The sequence below is a fragment of the Mytilus galloprovincialis genome, chromosome 14, assembly GCF_965363235.1.
Source record: "Mytilus galloprovincialis chromosome 14, xbMytGall1.hap1.1, whole genome shotgun sequence".
Lineage (NCBI taxonomy): Eukaryota > Metazoa > Mollusca > Bivalvia > Mytilida > Mytilidae > Mytilus > Mytilus galloprovincialis.
In genome coordinates, this window is record NC_134851.1 from 28,571,157 (window position 1) to 28,589,500 (window position 18,344).

At 32.1% G+C, this 18,344-nt stretch overlaps 1 long non-coding RNA gene across 1 annotated transcript; it reads left to right on the plus strand.

Moving 5' to 3' along the window:
- Positions 1-7,631: 7,631 nt before the first annotated feature.
- LOC143058297 (uncharacterized) lies at positions 7,632-17,861 on the plus strand. Its single transcript, XR_012972990.1, has 3 exons — positions 7,632-7,728; positions 15,863-16,121; positions 17,454-17,861. It is a non-coding gene; the product is annotated as an uncharacterized LOC143058297 (long non-coding RNA).
- The last annotated feature ends 483 nt before the right edge of the window (positions 17,862-18,344 follow it).

An 18,344-nucleotide genomic window follows, 5' to 3' on the forward strand; every position in this document is an offset into this window, starting at 1 on the left:
TCGATTGTTTAGGACGTTTTAAACCAATCACCACGCTTTGGTGTACACTTTTGAAAATATTACCCAGAATGCATTAGATTCTGAAACGGTGAATTGTTCGTGTTCGTTACTTCAGATGTATGAATGACGTCCTGTCTCTCGACAATCTTTTTTAGTGAGTGCTTGCATCTCATATGTCCCAGTGAACAAGACAGTAAAAGCACTACTGAAACTAAAAGGTCTGCTTTATATTTTTATCTTTTCCCTGATATTGATATAAATGGACTGTATATTTATAGATTATCGTTGGTTATCTATAACAAAAACTAAAGATTCGACTCCCTTAAGCAAAGTTGACCCTAGATGGATTTGAATATTATGCTTTAGGTCCTTTGTGGTTTATAGCTCTTCAACGTTTTCGGTCCTTATAAATGTTTGGCTTTCAAATATTCGGCTTTATGCGTTCCTGATGATAGTAAATCTAAAAAAGCGCGTCGGACGCATGAAATTAAAAAAAAAAAACCACGGGAATCACATGAAATTCAAAAGGAGCTACACTGGGTTCGGATTAAGCGTTCCATGCATGTATCATCCGACAAACATGTCAAATAAAAACAAAAGACGAAATCTGTACATTAACAGGTTAGACGATTATAATCGTATCTAAATATAGATTCACACACTCATAAACTGCGGGTGCTTTAATTCATTTCCCAAATGGACATCGTTTTGGTTTTGTACATCTGTATTAATTTGGTGGTTTATAATTTGTTATTATGCATTCGGATCATTCCAATGGCCAATCTTTTGTGTATGTGCATCATGATTTTGTCAATCGCTTTTCTATTATATTTTGCATTCGGGCTATTCAATGGATTTAGTTTCCACGTACTCAATTGGCCGTTTAAGAATCTAAAGAATCATGGGTTATTTCATTGTTCGTACCCCAAAATGAAAATACCGCCACGTCATTAGTTAAATTTCCATTGTTTATGACATTTTTAACCAATCAGGACGTTGTGGTGTACACTTTTGAAAATATTACCCAGGATGCGTTAGATTCTGAAACGGCGAATTGATTATCCTTTTCTCTCTCTTTTTTTTGGAACTTTTTTCCAACCAATTGTGAAAAACTTTTCTCGACAAATGATTAGCAGAAATGTAATTATGACGTAAACTTTTCTTTGATTCGTCTGAATTTCTTACATTGGCGTCTTGACAAAAGGCGACCATGCATGATGATGTCACATATAAAGAACACACTTTCTGCAAATCTTTGAAATGGAAGAATAAAAATCATTAGAGAAACAGATTCCACCACTATAACTCGTGTATATTTGAACACTTTCAATAGTTAACATTCATCTGAAAAGCTCGGTAAGGCTCGTGTTTTTTAATATCAAAATTTAGCTGTCGTGTTGAGAGATAATTTGTTATACTCCGTCCAATGTATTATTTTTCTAAATTGAAATATATCATATAACGTATTAATAGCGCGCAAGTTTATCATTTTGTTACTGTATATTGTATTTGGATTTTTTTTTATTGTTTTGTATATAAAAGTATGATTAACATATAGAACTCCAAGGCAAATTAGAAAAAAAGGAAAGTCATGTATTGAATTATAAGCATGGTACTTTTACACCACTGGGTCGATGTCACTGCTGGTGGACGTTTCGTTCGCGAGGGTATCACTAGCCCAGTAGTCAGCACTTCGGTGTTGACCTGAACATCTATTGTATGGTAATTTTTGTAAATTTGCTGTTCTTAAAAGTATGAAATATTCGAAAAACTAAGGATTTTTTTTATGCCGGGCATTATTAACCTTAGCCGTATTTAGCACAACTTTTGGGAAATTTGGGTCATCAATGCACTTCAATTTTGTACTTGTTTGGCTTTTAACTATTTCTCAGCGTCACTGATGAGTCTTTTTGCATAAAACTCCCTATCATAATTCCTAGATTAACATTTAGATTAATTTGTTTGAATAACGATTACAATTTAGTTAAATAGTGAATACAAAAAAACTTCCTGGAATTGTACGTGTTCACGTTAACTGTTTTTTTCCATGTCATTGTAATTAAAACTATTATGTTTTACTTAAACTTTTTCAACTATGTGGATTTCTTATTGTTATTTACATGTCACTTTAAACAAAATTGAATTGAAAACCATTAAAATATGAAAGCGATACCCGGATATACAACATTTAATAATACAATGGTTGAAACCTGAAACGTTGTAAATATAACCAGCAAAAGACACAAATCAATAATAAAATTTAACAATTTTGATTTGTGTCTATTGTTGGCTACAATTTAAAGGTAATTTCTGGCCGTAACACAGAAAATCGTCAACTTAACTGTTAAAATATGAGTCCAATCTTTTATCTTTATCTGTATCCGGATATCTTTCGGAATCCAATCTGAATATTACGTTCACTACTACGGTCGTAACCCAGTATGATGTTGTTTGTAGAATAAAAGTGTCGATCTAAATGCTATGTATATTAATGTCTATCGATGTCTAAGTCTAAGTGTATGTTTGCGAGTTTAACTTTAGTGTCTGTATATATAAAGTTGTCACGGAAAATTCTAGAACACTCTGGAATGGAACGTCCTACAAAGTTACAACGGAAGTTTCTAGTAAAATGTAGAAGTTTATATAACGAATCTTTTATTAGGATCATTCTGGAATCATTATGTAAGTCAAATGGAAAGTTCCTATCATTCTGTGATTGTTCCAGTGATTTCTAAACTGCACACTTCTAAGAATATTCTGTAAACAACTATCAGGCCACACAACACAAATCAGGCCACCATGAATAAGTACAATAATTACAATATCATAACATCTGAGATAATAATTGGGACGACCTTTTTTAGGGAAAGCTCACTTTGAATGTTGTTAAGAATGCACATATTGGTATTGTTTAAAATAAATTGTTTGACTTAATCTTTTGCAGGCCGTTTGTTTTCGGGTTTTTGCTCAACACAAGATGTATTTGTATATTTTTTTCATTACTTGTGTTGTAGGTCTGTAACGTACGTATGTTTACACAGTTTTGACTGCTCGGTCCTAATTATTGAAAATACAATCCCTTAACTAGCAAACAAATAAGCAGTTTATATTATTTTACTTTCTGATAGACACCTTGTTAGGGAATCCTCTTCCAGTGCAATATATATGTATACTTTAAATCAGATTTTGATTTTAAAACATTTATTTGTAGAGAATCAAGCTTAAGGGTGAGATAAGATAAATATATTATTTCAAAATTTAGATCATTTTTAGTTCCATTTAGGTCATATTGCTTGTCAACTAAATTGCATTTCGGTATTTATACACCCTTGGCTTTCAACTACTAGTATTCGGCCTTTAGCTTTCCTAGTGAAAGTTAACCCAAGAAACGATTCGGATGCATTACATTGTATAGTACTGTTTAGTATAGTTGAGTATTTATTATTTTTTACATGCAGTTGCACGTCAATGTTTTTTTTTTTCTTATATAAGTCAATTTATAATAAAATGAAGTAATATTGTTTCCATAGTATATGGGTCCCTCACACTATCATTTTCCATATTCAGTGCCCCGTGAAATTGGGGGAAAATCTCTAAGGTGTCCTCTACTAATTTTTGTACTTTACAATATGTAAAATACTATATCTCAATATATTCATTTTATAATATATCACTTGACTACTATATATTTCATTAGTTGTGGTAAACAAGAACTTAAAATTTTACCCAAAATGACAGGTTCCTCTTATTGCCCCTGAAATAAACCCACGTACACTTGTTCTGTATAACAAAAATACAAACTATCAATATATAACCTTTTTTTCACTTCCACTGTCAAGATTATGAATGTCACCTGTTGATCACGAAACTATACAAGGATGTTGTCCTTCTGGCTGTTTCTTAAACATCTTACACTATTTTCCGTCTTTCTGATACTTTGTCAGGTAATCTTCGTTCTGTGTAATATATACATGTATGTATACTTTAAACCAGATTTTGATTTAAAAACATATACTGAAGGGAACCAAGATAAATTTATTATTTAAAAATTATATGGATTTGGCTATTATTTTTAGGTCCATTTTGGTCATATTGTGGTATGTATACACCCTTAGCGTTCAACTATTCGGGTTTCAGCATTCCTGATGCATGAAATTTTATAGTATTGAATTCATTTTTTTCATGCAGTTTTTTGTCAATATTTCCTTTATAGGTCATTTCATTATATATAAAAATAAAACAAGATTGTGTCCATAGTAAACGGATGCCCCACCCGCACTATCATTTTCCACGTTGAGTGGACCGTGAAATTGGGGTAAATTCACTAAAGTGGCTTTAAAATAATCATAGCTAATGAACATTTGTACTAAGTATAATCTTAAATGAACTTCAACTTTAACGAAAATTGCATTGACTTAAACTTTAATCTGAAAAAACTTTTACATAAAGCGGGACAGACGGTCGAATAAACGAGCGTAACCTTAATCCGAACAGTTATAAATATATGCGTTTAGACTGATAATATATCTTTTTTTTGTTTTGCCCTCACATAAATGAGCTTTTGTACTTTTATTGATATCCCCCTTATTTTTCACATTACGACATGTAACATACTGCATCTCAATATATTCATTCTAAGATATATCACTTGGTATAAAGATATTTTATTAGTTGTGGCATACAATTTTACCCAAAATGACATGTTCACCTAATCGCCCCTGCAAAAAACAACATATACTTGTCCTATTTATATTTAGTATACAAATGTACCACCTAGATAAAAAATATCTTATTTCAAACTGTGGTTATATAATGTAAATAGTTATCAAAAGTAAAGCCTTGTTCTAAAAGTGATCGGATAAACAATAACATAAGAGAAGGCAATAAAGCCGAATATTTGCGTCTATAGAAGAACTATTTCATATTTGAATCAAAGAATTATACCGTTTAAAAATAATGGTAAGTTAGATTTAGTGGTATGATGTTATTAATTTATATATTATAGGGTGAATAAACGATGAGAAATATCCAGTAACCTTATAACATAATTACATGTTTAAGGTTAAGTTATATCTAATCATGAATGTAGCACTTCAACATTAATAGATGCAACAGACCGACTAACACTGACATCCCTTAAACACCATTTTATCTAGCTGTTTTGAAGACCTATTGGTGGCATCTGGCTGTTTTCTGCTCTTTGGTAATGTTATTGTTTCTTTGACACATTCCCAAATTTCTTTCTCAATTTTTAAGTTCTTGTAATATATGATTAATATGTCATAGTTCATCATAAATTACATATAATTAAATCAATTCAAATAAAGACCCGAACAACCTTAGTAATGCTTAAATAACAATTGAAACAGTACATGACATACCGAATTACATTATAAGCAATGAATAACAGGTTCCTGACTGAGAATCGGCTTGTAAATGTATACCCATGAGCTCTGAATCTCCTTAAACGACATGTATTGCATAATCACAACTACAAAAATAACTGTCAATATATGTCTTGTTTCACCTATGGTTCAAGTTCCGCTGTGATGATCATGAATAAATATGAACATATACCAGGAAGACGGGCTGTTTTGCTTTTGGCTGCTATCTAAACATCTTTTTTTGTATAATTTGTCATTCCGAGAGACAAACTTATATAATTTCTTGCATAGCTTAATAAATAAATGAATACTGGGAATAATAATTTTAAAAAATAAAATAGCAACATTACCGCGAACTCCAAGGAAAATTCAAAACGGAAAAATCCTAGGCAAAAGATAAAATCAAAAGCTCAAACACATCAAACGATTGCATAACAGCTGTCATAATTATAACTGATTTGGTACATGCATTTCTTTATTTTGACAGTGGAATAGACCTGTATTTTAAGCTAGCTAAACCTCTCACTTGTATGAGAGGTTTATTATTTTTCAAACGGTAACATGAAGATTTATTATTTAAAAAAAATGGCTTTGGCTACCCTTTTCAGTTACCTTTTTATTCTATAGTTTTTTTCTCTTAAAAAAAGATTGATAAGCTAGTTAACCATTGTTTATTATTTTTTGTTCGATGTTGTTGTAAAGCTATTTCATTGAGGTATGTGGCTGTCTGCTGTTTCAAGCCTGTAGGTCTGTGGTTTCTTTGGTTTTTGTCTGTCATATTTGTTTTTTGTAAATTGTTTCGTCAGATATTTGACCGTTAGTTTTTCTAAATTAAATTGTTTTAAAGTTTTGTGTCTCTGCCTTGTATAGCCGACTATACTGATATAGATTTTCTCATTATTAAAGGCCGCACGGTTGCCTTTAATAGATTACATCCACTTCACTTGAACTTTGTTAGATAGTTGTCTCATTGGCAACCATACCATATAAAATTATACTTGATTCAATATTCAGTGATATTTTCGTGGATACTGAATATTGAGAAACATACGTTTATAGGTTGCATTTCTGTAAATATAAACAATGCAGTTTAATATAGGAACTCCTTTTACGGCTAAAACTGTACCACTTTTACTATGAAGTTTTGAATAAAATCTTATCCTAGAATTGAAAGTTCATATGCACTATAATTTCTTTTCAAATTTCAAAATATAGGGCTGTGCGGCATATTTTCAACGTGTATGCCCTAAACTTCTCACAGTTTAAGCTAACACTACTTTTCTAAACTACCCCTACCTCAAATAAAAGGTTACCACAGATTTCAATATATACAATATGCACATGTATATTTACTGGTGACATTCCCAAGTTATGTCTTTATGAGATGGACCACAGAGTTCATAACTGGGAACCAGTATGTTAACAAAATTAATTTTCTATGAATATTTTAAATCTCCCCAAAAGAGGCGTGGTTTGAGAAAAGAAACAGCTGCATTTACAAAGTGCAACCTCTATTGTGTTTAGCTTTTCATTCCATGGTTTTTCGTTTTTGCACAAATTATGTCGGTCTTGACGAATGAGGTTGTGTACTTTCCTTAGTATCTGCTAATTTCATTGTTCTACGATAAGCTGATTACCACGTCTCAGTTTAAGATAATAAGAATAGTGTAAACCATTATAAAAAAAGTGTATAATAATTTAATCAAGTGATTGAACTATTTAGATATTGTATATTATAAATGTGAGGTTCTTCAGGTAGTAATGAAGAGACACTGACTGTATTGATGAAGTGTTTTGATTGACATGTTTTATAGCTGATTTTCAGAAGAAGATGTTATGTTTCCTATAAATCATATGAAGAGATACTAATATGACACAAACTACCAGCAGCTCGAATTAAAATGTTCAAAGAAATAAACAACTAGAAATTCCAAAATAAAATTGTGTGAAAGGATTGCAATATTGGATTAATTAGCAAGTATTCACATATAATTGTATTTGTTAATTGATACAGAAACTTGTACACTTTTGTTATTCAGTAAAAGGTAACACGTACACATATAACATTCTCCCCCCAAAAAATGTATTTTTACTGTCTGATTTCAATAGCTCCTTAGTGATCAATTTATAAAAAAAATAAACCAAATGTCTTTCGCTAATGTGTTCAACCTTGACATGAAAATAACTTAATTAAACATATGGATGGAATATGTATATCCTTGTCATGTAACCGATTTAAAGGTAAATAAGTATAAGGAAAAATACCGAACTCAATAAAATACGAATAGTAGTATTTCATGGTGAGAATCAATAGGACATGCTGATAAATGCACACTTATTAATGGTAAGTTACACTTGATTAAGTTTTATAAATAGCATATCAATTTTATTTTTATTTTATTTTTTTTGGTGTTTTTAACGCCACTTTGAAGCACCACTGTTCAGCTATGTTACGGCGGCCAGTTTGTTTTGTTGGAGGAAGCCGGATTTCTTGTAGAAAACTACCGACCTTCGATGAGAAAACTGACAATCAATTAGGATTGGGGTTTGAAAATATCATCAATCAATTTGCTGTGGTCAATAACTTTATAAAACATTAATAATCATTGGACTAAAACGAAACTACCATGTTTAACTACCAGTGTTAAAGGGCACTTGAATTAATTCGAGTTTTTCATTTGGTTCGTGCTTTGCAGTCTCAATTTATGTGTTTGGTTCACTTTCTGCCTTAACGTTAGCTTGTTTTGCAATTGCAAGGGTGGAATTCGTGCATTGACAAGTGCATTCATTCCGTTGACCTCAATGAAACAGATATTTCATAACGTTCAATCAAATGAAGATGGCATTTTGGAAGGTTTTTATTTAACGTCCTAGCTAGTAATTATTGGTTAAAAACTTCTTTGTAAGCAGTAAACGATTATCAAGGAAAAGTATGATAAAAAATCAATGCTCTAGAATACATTACCTTCTATAACATATATATTTAACCTATATACAGGCGCTGTTGGAATTTTGCTACATAGAAATAGAAAATGCTTAACAAAACAGCACAAACTAGAGATAACATCACATCATCAAAAAATGTAACTCCCTTTACAGTTTAAGGTGGTGTGGGTGTCTTCCTTCATCTTAAATCTGGAGAAAGCAGATAACAATCGGTCTAGGTTTTTACTAAAATTTGCATTTTGTGAGTAGTATGCAACTCATTTGCAAGACTTTTTGCTTTGATATTAAAAATTATATGCTTTATTATAATTACGGCTGTATTCAACCAAAACAATCCCAGAATTTTGTGATTTTTTTCATTTTTATAACTTTGCCACATAAGGTGAGATAACTTAGATTCATTGTATGACGGGAGATAACTGAAATAAAGTAATTTTTATAATAGAATATGTTGTGAATTTACCTTTGTTTTATTGTATAGCTAAACGACGAGACCGGTGAGCGCATTTGTATGTTTTTCTTATCTGAAAGCATACTATTAGACCTATCGTCTCATATTTTTTTCCTTGAAATAAATGGTGTAGTTTTTGTCGAGCCTGCAACTTTTGTTGCAGAAAGCTCGACATAGGGATAGTGATCCGGCGGCGGCGGCGGCTACGGCGGCGGCGTTAGCTAACTTTTTAAAAGCTTTATATTTTAGAGGGTGGAAGACCTGGATGCTTCATACTTTGTATATAGATGCCTCATGTTACGAAGTTTCCGTCAGTCACATGTCAAATGTCCTTGACCTCATTTTCATGGTTCAGTGACCACTTGAAAAAAAAGTTCAGATTTTTTGTAATGTTGAATTCTCTCTTATTATAAGTAATAGGATAATTATATTTGGTATGTGCGTACCTTGCAAGGTCCTCATGCCCGTCAGACAGTTTTCACTTGACCTCGACCTCATTTCATGGATCAGTGAACAAGGTTAAGTTTTGGTGGTCAAGTCCATATATCAGATACTATAAGTAATAGGTCTAGTATATTCGGTGTATGGAAGGACTGTAAGGTGTACATGTCCAACTGGCAGGTGTCATCTGACCTTGACCTCATTTTCATGGTTCAGTGGTTATAGTTAAGTTTTTGTGTTTTGGTCTGTTTTTCTCATACTTTATGCAATAGATCTACTATATTTGTTGTATGGAATGATTGTAAGATGTACATGTCTAGCGGGCAGATGTCATCTGACCTTGACCTCATTTTCATGGTTGAGTGGTCAAAGTTAAGTTTTTGAGTTTTGGTCTTTTTATCTAATACTATATGCCATAGGTCAACTATATTTGGTGTATGGAAATATATTATGATCTATATGTCAGTCCCACAGGTTTTATTTGACCTCGACTTCATTTTCACGGTTCATTGCTCAGTGTTAAGTTTTTGTGTTTTGGTCTATTTTTTTTAAACTATAAGTAATAGGTCAACTATATTTGTTGTATGGAAGCATTGTTAGCTGTACATGTCTGCCTGGCATGGTTCATCTGACCTTGACCTCATTTTCATGGTTCATTGGTCTTTGTTTAGTTATCTTGGTTAATGCTAAGTTTATGTGACAGTTTTTAATAAAGCTTTATACTTAGGACTATCAACATAATATCAATAATTAGTAAAGAAGGCGAGACATTTCAGCGTGTGCACTCTTGTTTTTATAGCACTCAAAATTGGTTTAACCATGCATTGTCTATACAGTTTGGCAGAACCTGTAGCCTGAAAAAACGCCTGGTGACCCATACTTTTCGTTATAGTTTTGAAAAAGGCATGATGTACATGATGTAACAAAATTTTGACAAATTGTTCAAAATTCAAGGATTTTAATTTAGACTCACCATCTACCTTAATCAATGACCTGTTAAAATACTGTTTTGACAGGACGAGACATCCTGTGATATATGCTATTTATAATGTACTTATCTTTTTTATACTAGAGTTACTCCCATTGGAAACTATAATACTTTGATACTTGTGTAGAATTAATTTTAGTTGGATTATTTAAATGGTATTCTTTGTTGTATCTATGCTATTAATGATTATGTTCTTACTTGTGCTTTCTTTGATATAATATTTCGTATTTCGGATGTGAATCGCAAATCTATCTAAGGAGGATGGGATTTTGGCTGAAGCATATTGAAATTATATGACTTTGTTAACCCGTAAAAGATACCACGGAGGTTGTGAGTCTGAATCTCGCTCGTGCGGATGCACTCTTCTCCAATGTTAACTCATTATGATTGTCAGTGTTCCTATTGGAGGTCGGAGATTTTTACTGGGATCTCCAGCTTGCTCCATAAAGTGGCGCTTAAAAGTTGCGTTAAATCACCAACAATATATCAACCAAAAAAATAGGGTGACAATGCAGCAGTATCAATAATATAAAGGTCTATAAAGTTTGCTTTACTTTATAAATATGATATGCAAAGTAGATAAGACAACTTAATAGTTGTAAATTGATTATATATTCCCACATAGAAGATAAACATATACTATACAACGAGCTGTATACTCGCTCATACATGCTCATAACATGTGGCGATAAATCAAACGTGAGGTATTGTCAAATAAGGGAACGAATAGAAAAAATAACTGTCATGATCCATCAGTTTTAGTTTGTAATCTATATTTGTTTTTTTTTCGCAATCGATTTATGATTCTTGAACATAGGTAGATAAAAAAAAAAATGTGATATGAGTGCCAATTAGACAATTCTCTACTCCAACTCACAACTTGTAAAAGTAAACCTTGATTGGTCTAAATACGGTCTTCAACAAGGAGCCCTGGCTCACACCGAACAGCAAGCTATGAAGGGCCCCAAAATTGACATGTGTAAAACCATTCCAACAGGAAAACAAACGGTCTTATCTATATTAAAAATTTGAAACGAGAAACAATTATGAACCATATTTACAAACGACAACTACTGAACATCAGATTCCTGGTTTAGGGCGAGTACATGTATACTTCACTTACCTTGATTGAATGGGGTGGTAATATGAGTCATGTAATATGTATGAACTATTTAAGGTGGTACCTAACACTACAGGGAGATAACTCTGTAAAGTCAGCTAAACGTTTTAATTACGTTGTGTTGTAAAAAGAATATTAAGCTTTTCAATGATCAAAATTGATTTTTGTCAAACTTCTATATAACCAGTGTAATTTTTCTGACAAAACGGTTGGTTCGAAATTTTTGAAATTTTTATATTTTTGTTTAAGGGTCAAAGTGAATATTTTGTCAAAATTTTATGAAAATTAAACGAGCCAAACTAATTTTAGTGAAAGTGTTGGGTACCACCTTAATGTAGTTCATTTGATTTTAATACAACTTATCAAAATGTATACATGTAACAAATCACACCATATGTAAAAGTATTAACAACTAGTTGGATTTTCCCTCGAGGATAACAAACACCGACAAAGGTGATGATTCGATAGTTTAAGATTATTTATGTCCTACATGAAAGTAAAATATTGACCCTAAAGTTAAAATGCGCATTAATGATATTTATTTTTTAAACGACATACGTCTGCATTATATTTTGTTTGACACAATTATTGCTTTTTTTTATCTTGTAATTGACTTTGCAGAATACGGTCCTGATACAGCTTGATTTGACATGACTGAACAATAAATGTTGAAATTATTTCGGTTGTTCAGTAAATTTTTAAAATGATTAACTGTGAAAAGTGTTAATACTATTTGCATACACAGCGTATAGTCAGTTGTTATATTCCTATTTTGGGTCTTCTGGTTATCGGGACTGCCTCACACAATATATCTATTATATCGGAAAAGGTAGAACATGTTTTAGCTAGTATGATGACGTAAGTTGTCGTCTGCCAATGCAGTAGCATGGTCATCATGTAATAAAAATTTATTAGAAGAACAGTTTATTCGTCTCTCTTTACTTGTGCTTACCATAGTCCCCAAGCCAAGTACACGATACAATTGAGATGTGTACAGTTCTAAGGAGTAGGTTCAGTAAGACACCTTTTGGCCCCAAAATATAGCAGTTTTACAAAATTGTGAAAATGTAATCTTTTAGCTATTTATTGGAAAGAAGAATGCCTCTGCTACATAAATATGGGCTGTTTGTGACAATACAATGCACATATATCGGGTACAAGCATAATTAAGTCATGCTAAATTACCGAAATCTTCATTATTTTAGCATTTTAGTTAAATTTTAGACGGTTTCCGTCTTAAATGAAAGTGGCCGCATTCGTGTTCATTCATAATATTGAAATGTAAGTTGTATTTGATTATAATACATAACATATATAAAGGTTGAGGATGAACACGGATGCGGCCACTTTCATTTTTGACAAAAACCATCGGAAAAATGACGTTTTTGGCATAATTGATAGATTTATCATATTTAAGCTTAAATTGGGGCTTTTTTAATGACTAAATCAGTTGAAATCATTCACATAGATTAATCGAATCAATTGTAATAGACACTTAAGTGTTTAAAAAGTGTCCAAAATCTTTCGTTAGATGAACCTGAAATTTGAGGCCAAAATCGGCCCTTATCGGACCTATTCCTTTGTCTTATATTACTGATCATGTGATAAAAAGTAAAATCACAAAAATACTGAACTCCAAGGAAAATTGAAAACAGAAAGTCCCTTATCAAATGGAAAAATCAAATGACAAAACACATCAAGCGAATGAACAACAAATGTCATATTCCTGACTTGGTACCGGCATTTTCCAATGTAGAAAATGGTGGATAAAACCTGATTTTATAGCGACAAACCTCTCACTTGTTCGACAGTCGCATTTTGGAGTCCTCGCCAGGGTTTTAACATGTTTAAACCCGCCACATTATTTATGTATGTGCCTGTCCCAAGTCATGAGCCTGTAATTCAGTGGTTGTCGTTTGTTTATGTGTTACATAATTGTTTTTTCGTTCATTTTTTTTTTATATAAATAAGGCCGTTAGTTTTCTCGTTTGAATTGTGTTACATTGTCATATCGGGGACTTTTATAGCTGACTATGCGGTATGGGCTTAGATCATTGTTGAATGCCGTACGGTGACCTATAGTTGTTAATGTCTGTGTCATTTTGGTCTCTTGTGAACAGTTGCTTATTGGCAATCATACCACATCTTCGTTTTTATATTTACTCATATTTGAATGCCAGACGGTGACCTATAGTAGTTAATTTATATGTCATTTGGTCTCTTGTGGAAAATTGTTTCATTTGCAATCATACCAGAACTTCTTTTTTTTTATTATTAATATCAACAAACTGTTATGCATTACTTGCGAACAAAATCGCCAATCCTGAGCAGTTCTGAATTTACAATAAAAAAATCATCAGAAAAAATTACTTGAAATATCAAGATTTGTACACTAGTTGGCTTTAACTAAAAATATTTATTTTAATCAATCAAGCTCGTGACGTCCCAACTTCCGAGATAAGAAAAAAATATACCCACCGATTGCCGTTTAATTATCGGTCCTACCAGAGCAATGTCTGAAACACATTTTTATATCCCTCGGATTAACCATTTTTCTAAATATCGCTCTTAAAATGAATCTCATCTCTTGATAAACCCGAAATCATAAAATATCTAGCTCGTGTACAATTCCTTTTATTTATTTTGAAACGGAAACGTAAATTATAATTTATAAATGTTTGACTCTTAAACCCAAAATAAATGTCCTTAAGTATCAAGCACAAGAAAATCGATCCCGCGAAAAATTGAACGGACAAAAAAGTTATATATAATATCTAGAAATAGAAAAAGGGGGATTTGCTAATATGCTTTGTTTATTTGCCTTTTCGTGTTTCTTTGTTACATAGGTCTTGGCTTTGTACATCCCGCCATAGTGTTGTTGTGACATGATAAATGTTTTTGTTTACTAGTGAGTGAGATAATAACACAATGTTAACTGCTTTGCCCCTATAGTTGACATTTATATATATACCTATTATATCTGGGTTTTGTTTTGTTTACACATCGTTATACAATATAATGGAATTTGATGCGACTGTCATACAAGTGAGAGGTTGGACTAGCTATATATAGCTATAGAATTAGGTTTAATCCACCATTGCATACATAGTAAAATGCCTGTAACAAGTCAGGAATATAACAATCGCTTGGTGTACTTTTGCTTTTTATTTTGTCATTTGACTAGGGACTTTCCTTTTTGAATTAATATTTTTGTGAATTTTTATTTGCTGTCTACAAATAATCTTTTGAATTTGCTTGTCAAAATAATGATGTACGTAGCATATTGGTCTCACAATTGAACAGGCTATAATTTGTCAGCAATTATCAGTGAACATATAATAAGACACTCAACTGTTTTTTGAAACTATTGTCCAGCTTAAAACTAATTTGGTTAGCATATTTTAATAATGGATCTACTAAATATAACATACTTGGAAATTGATAAGTTGTAAATGATTATTTATTATTGGCATCTTGTGAAAGTGGATTCATTTTAAGTATTTAGCAAGTTGGCAGGAGGATGTCGAGTTAATCATGTAAGTAGATGTCCTAATTAATTGTCTCCCCTTGTTTGTGTTAAATGCCTCTTTTATCATTATTGTCTATTGCATTGAGGTCAGATTTTAGTGATTGGGAAAGCCGAACTATCAAGAAAGAACCCTTTAAGGGGGCTCGCGGGTCTAAATCAATTTTTTTATTTAATATAGGATTTTCCTTTATTTTTCTATAAATGAACTTTATCTTATACTTAATAGAAAAATTAAATAGAAAAATGGGGTCACCGTTCATTGACGCTCACCATCTGCCTTCAAAGAAGCATACAATTTTGTTAATGTCCTTTTTTTCTGTTGAACTAATAGAAAAATATAGGTAATATCGAAATTAAAAAATAACTAAATTACAGAAATTGCTTAAATTTTACAATTATTTAGTTTATGTACAGCTTATTCGAAAACAATAATAACAAATATAGGTCACCGATGAGTTAAAAAAGATATTTCAATTTTTATGCCAAAAAATGGCATTGTTGCACCAAAGGGAGATAATTTGGAGCTTTTTCAATGATATCTACATTTTACCTGTCACCTGGGGCCAACACGTATTGATTTTTTGGAATGATTTTTGTACCATATGATAAAGTAACAACTACTTAAGGTAATAAATAAAATTTGTAATGAAAAATAGATGTTTATTTTTTTTCTGAAAATCTTATACCCGCGAGCCTCCTTAAGTTTTCTTTGGTAGAAAACACGTTCGTTTCTAGCTAATATGGATTAGATTGGTGGATGCAAAATCACAACATTAGTTTTGACAGGCTAGTGATACAGAAGTCGAACCACCCGGCCACCGAGGTCAACCTCCAGATAATTTGATCTGTTGTAGTAATTGTTCTATGTTTGACAATGTTTTGATTTTTAACTGCTGTCGACTCTGTATCCATATTTCAAATTTACATGAAAAAATTTTAATGTTATTTCTGAAGTTAAGATATTTAACTTGATTACAAATTTTCTTTTTTTTTTATATTTCAGAAGCAGTTTTCCAGTCCAAGAATATTTATTTTCGTGCTCTGTGTAATATGCTGCGTTTATCAATGTAGAGGACAAATAGAAAATGGAGTTTTCAATCCTTCAGGAGAAAATATCAGACGTGTTGTTCTTCCAGTACCACGACCAGTGCCTGTTAATCGAGAAGAGCCAAGGCGTATCGTAATATCTTCTACAGATACAGACATGACAGAGACAGGAAATTCACGTACACGTGGTGGTGGGAGTTTTGGAGTTCCATTTGGTATGTATACTAATGCTGGTCATGTCTAAAAGTCAATTTGGAATTGGAGTAAATAGTTATCAAAGTTACCAGGATTATGATTTAATACGCCAGACGAACGATAACCCATCTTGACTGGTGGACGATCGGTCATCGAGGGTATCTTCAGCTCAGTAGTCAGAAAATTGCCGCTTAAAAATTGCGAAGTTATAAGGAACTAAAGTCGCATTATCTTAGCCAATGTCGACCTTTAATTGATTTGGCTATTGTATAATTTATTTGTTTTTGTTTTTGTTTTGTATCGTATAGCGCTTCAACTGTTTCGGTTCGTATACATTCTTGGATTACAAACATTCCTCTTTGATCGTTCCTGATTACTGTTAATCCAGAAAATTTCTTCGAACATGTGTAATTAATGTCAGCTGTTGTTTTCATTTTTTTCTTCATATCTATACTTTTTAATATTTTTTAATGATTGCTATTCAACTTCAAACAGGTAAGTGATTTTGACTGCGCGAAACAAGTACAAGAGATAAAAATCTTTGCATTTACGAAACTATTTTAATTTCTTTAAAAATGTATGCTTGATTCAGATGGATATCTGATAGACAATCTTTGCTGTTTTTTTGTAAATCCTTACTGAAGTTTTGGTTTTAAATGCTCTACAACTTCGTCCATTATGTAATCTTTTTTTCACTTTTTCAATTCGATCTTCATTAACGAGTAGATTGTAGACAAAACGCGTGTCTCGAGTTTATCCTGGTAACTAAGATTAGTATATAACTGTGAAAATGTAATTGCTTGTCGAGGTTTTATCGAATCGCCAGCAGAGTAGTCGGCACTTTCAGTTTGAAATGACTTATCTTGGTTATGTTTATAATAAGAAGCTAACCGTTTACATAGGATTGAAATTTGCAAAGTACTAAAGATTTTTTTGCCAGGAAAAGCTGTTCATAGATATAGGAAGATGTGGTGTGATTGCCAATGAGACAACTCACACTCTCAGGAAAAGATATTCATAGCTGTATTTGGCAACACCTATCGACAGTTTTGGTTCTCATAGCTTTATAACTTTATTTTGTCTGGGTTCCTTTTTTTATTCAAGCGTCACAGATGATTATTTATTTAAACGAAAGTTGCGTCTTGTGTATCAATTTTTTTATCCGGTATATATAAAAAAAGTACAGGATCGTTCTGTAGATAATGCATAATTATATTCTATACGGTCTGTATATAAGTCATTTAATGAAGGATATTTAAAAATAGTTCTAACATATAGTTGATTTATGTGAAATCTGGGCGAACATTTTATGTACAGTACCTTATTGTGTTTTTATTTTGCGGTTATTCTAGTTGCGTCTCAATTTTCATCAATGACGTCGATGATGTCGATGATGGCAATGATGGCGATGGCGTTGGTCCTGGCACCAGCGATAATACAAACGATGACGGAGACAATGACGACCCCAACAACCATTATAACACAAACAACACCAATAGCAACCACAACACCAATAGCAACCACAACACCAGGAATTTCAACAACGACCGGAAGAGGAATGGAAGGAATTTAAAATGGAACGCAACATCCCTATTTTCCAACATCTTTATGTAATTCATATTAACCGTTTCTTTATCAAATGGAGGAAAAAAATACCTCATTTCTAAGGGTATTTTAATTTGATCTTGAAACTCGCTTGAACTGACTGGATAAATTTATATTGCTTGCATCAATCCAATGAATATTAAAATTGAACCCATCATCCTTTTATGCCAACAGATGTATGCTATACATATCAACCGTTTCTTCACCAGATTAAGGAATGAAAATACTTCATTCCTGAGGGTATTTCAATATATTCTAGGAAATCTCTGGAACTGACTGGATAAGTTGATATTATTACTTGAATCAATCCCGAACTAATTTAGTGTTTCGACGGCATTTCTTTACCTTCTAAACTCGGTTTTTAAATATCGACTCGCCATCGCCAGGGATTGTCCTATATTTTCTAATTTTTAATCTTAGTTGATTATAGCTGATCTGCAAAATGTTGTATATGCTATAATCGTTTTCTCTGTGAATATCTTATTGCATATCACATCTTTTTGTAATATATGGCAATGCTTGATTATATTTGTTCCAAGTTTTCTTATGCCAGAGTTAAATTTGGTTGATAAACCTAAAGGATTTTTTTTGGGGTCTCAATAGAAATTATCCCTTGTTCTTGTCTCATTTATATTGTT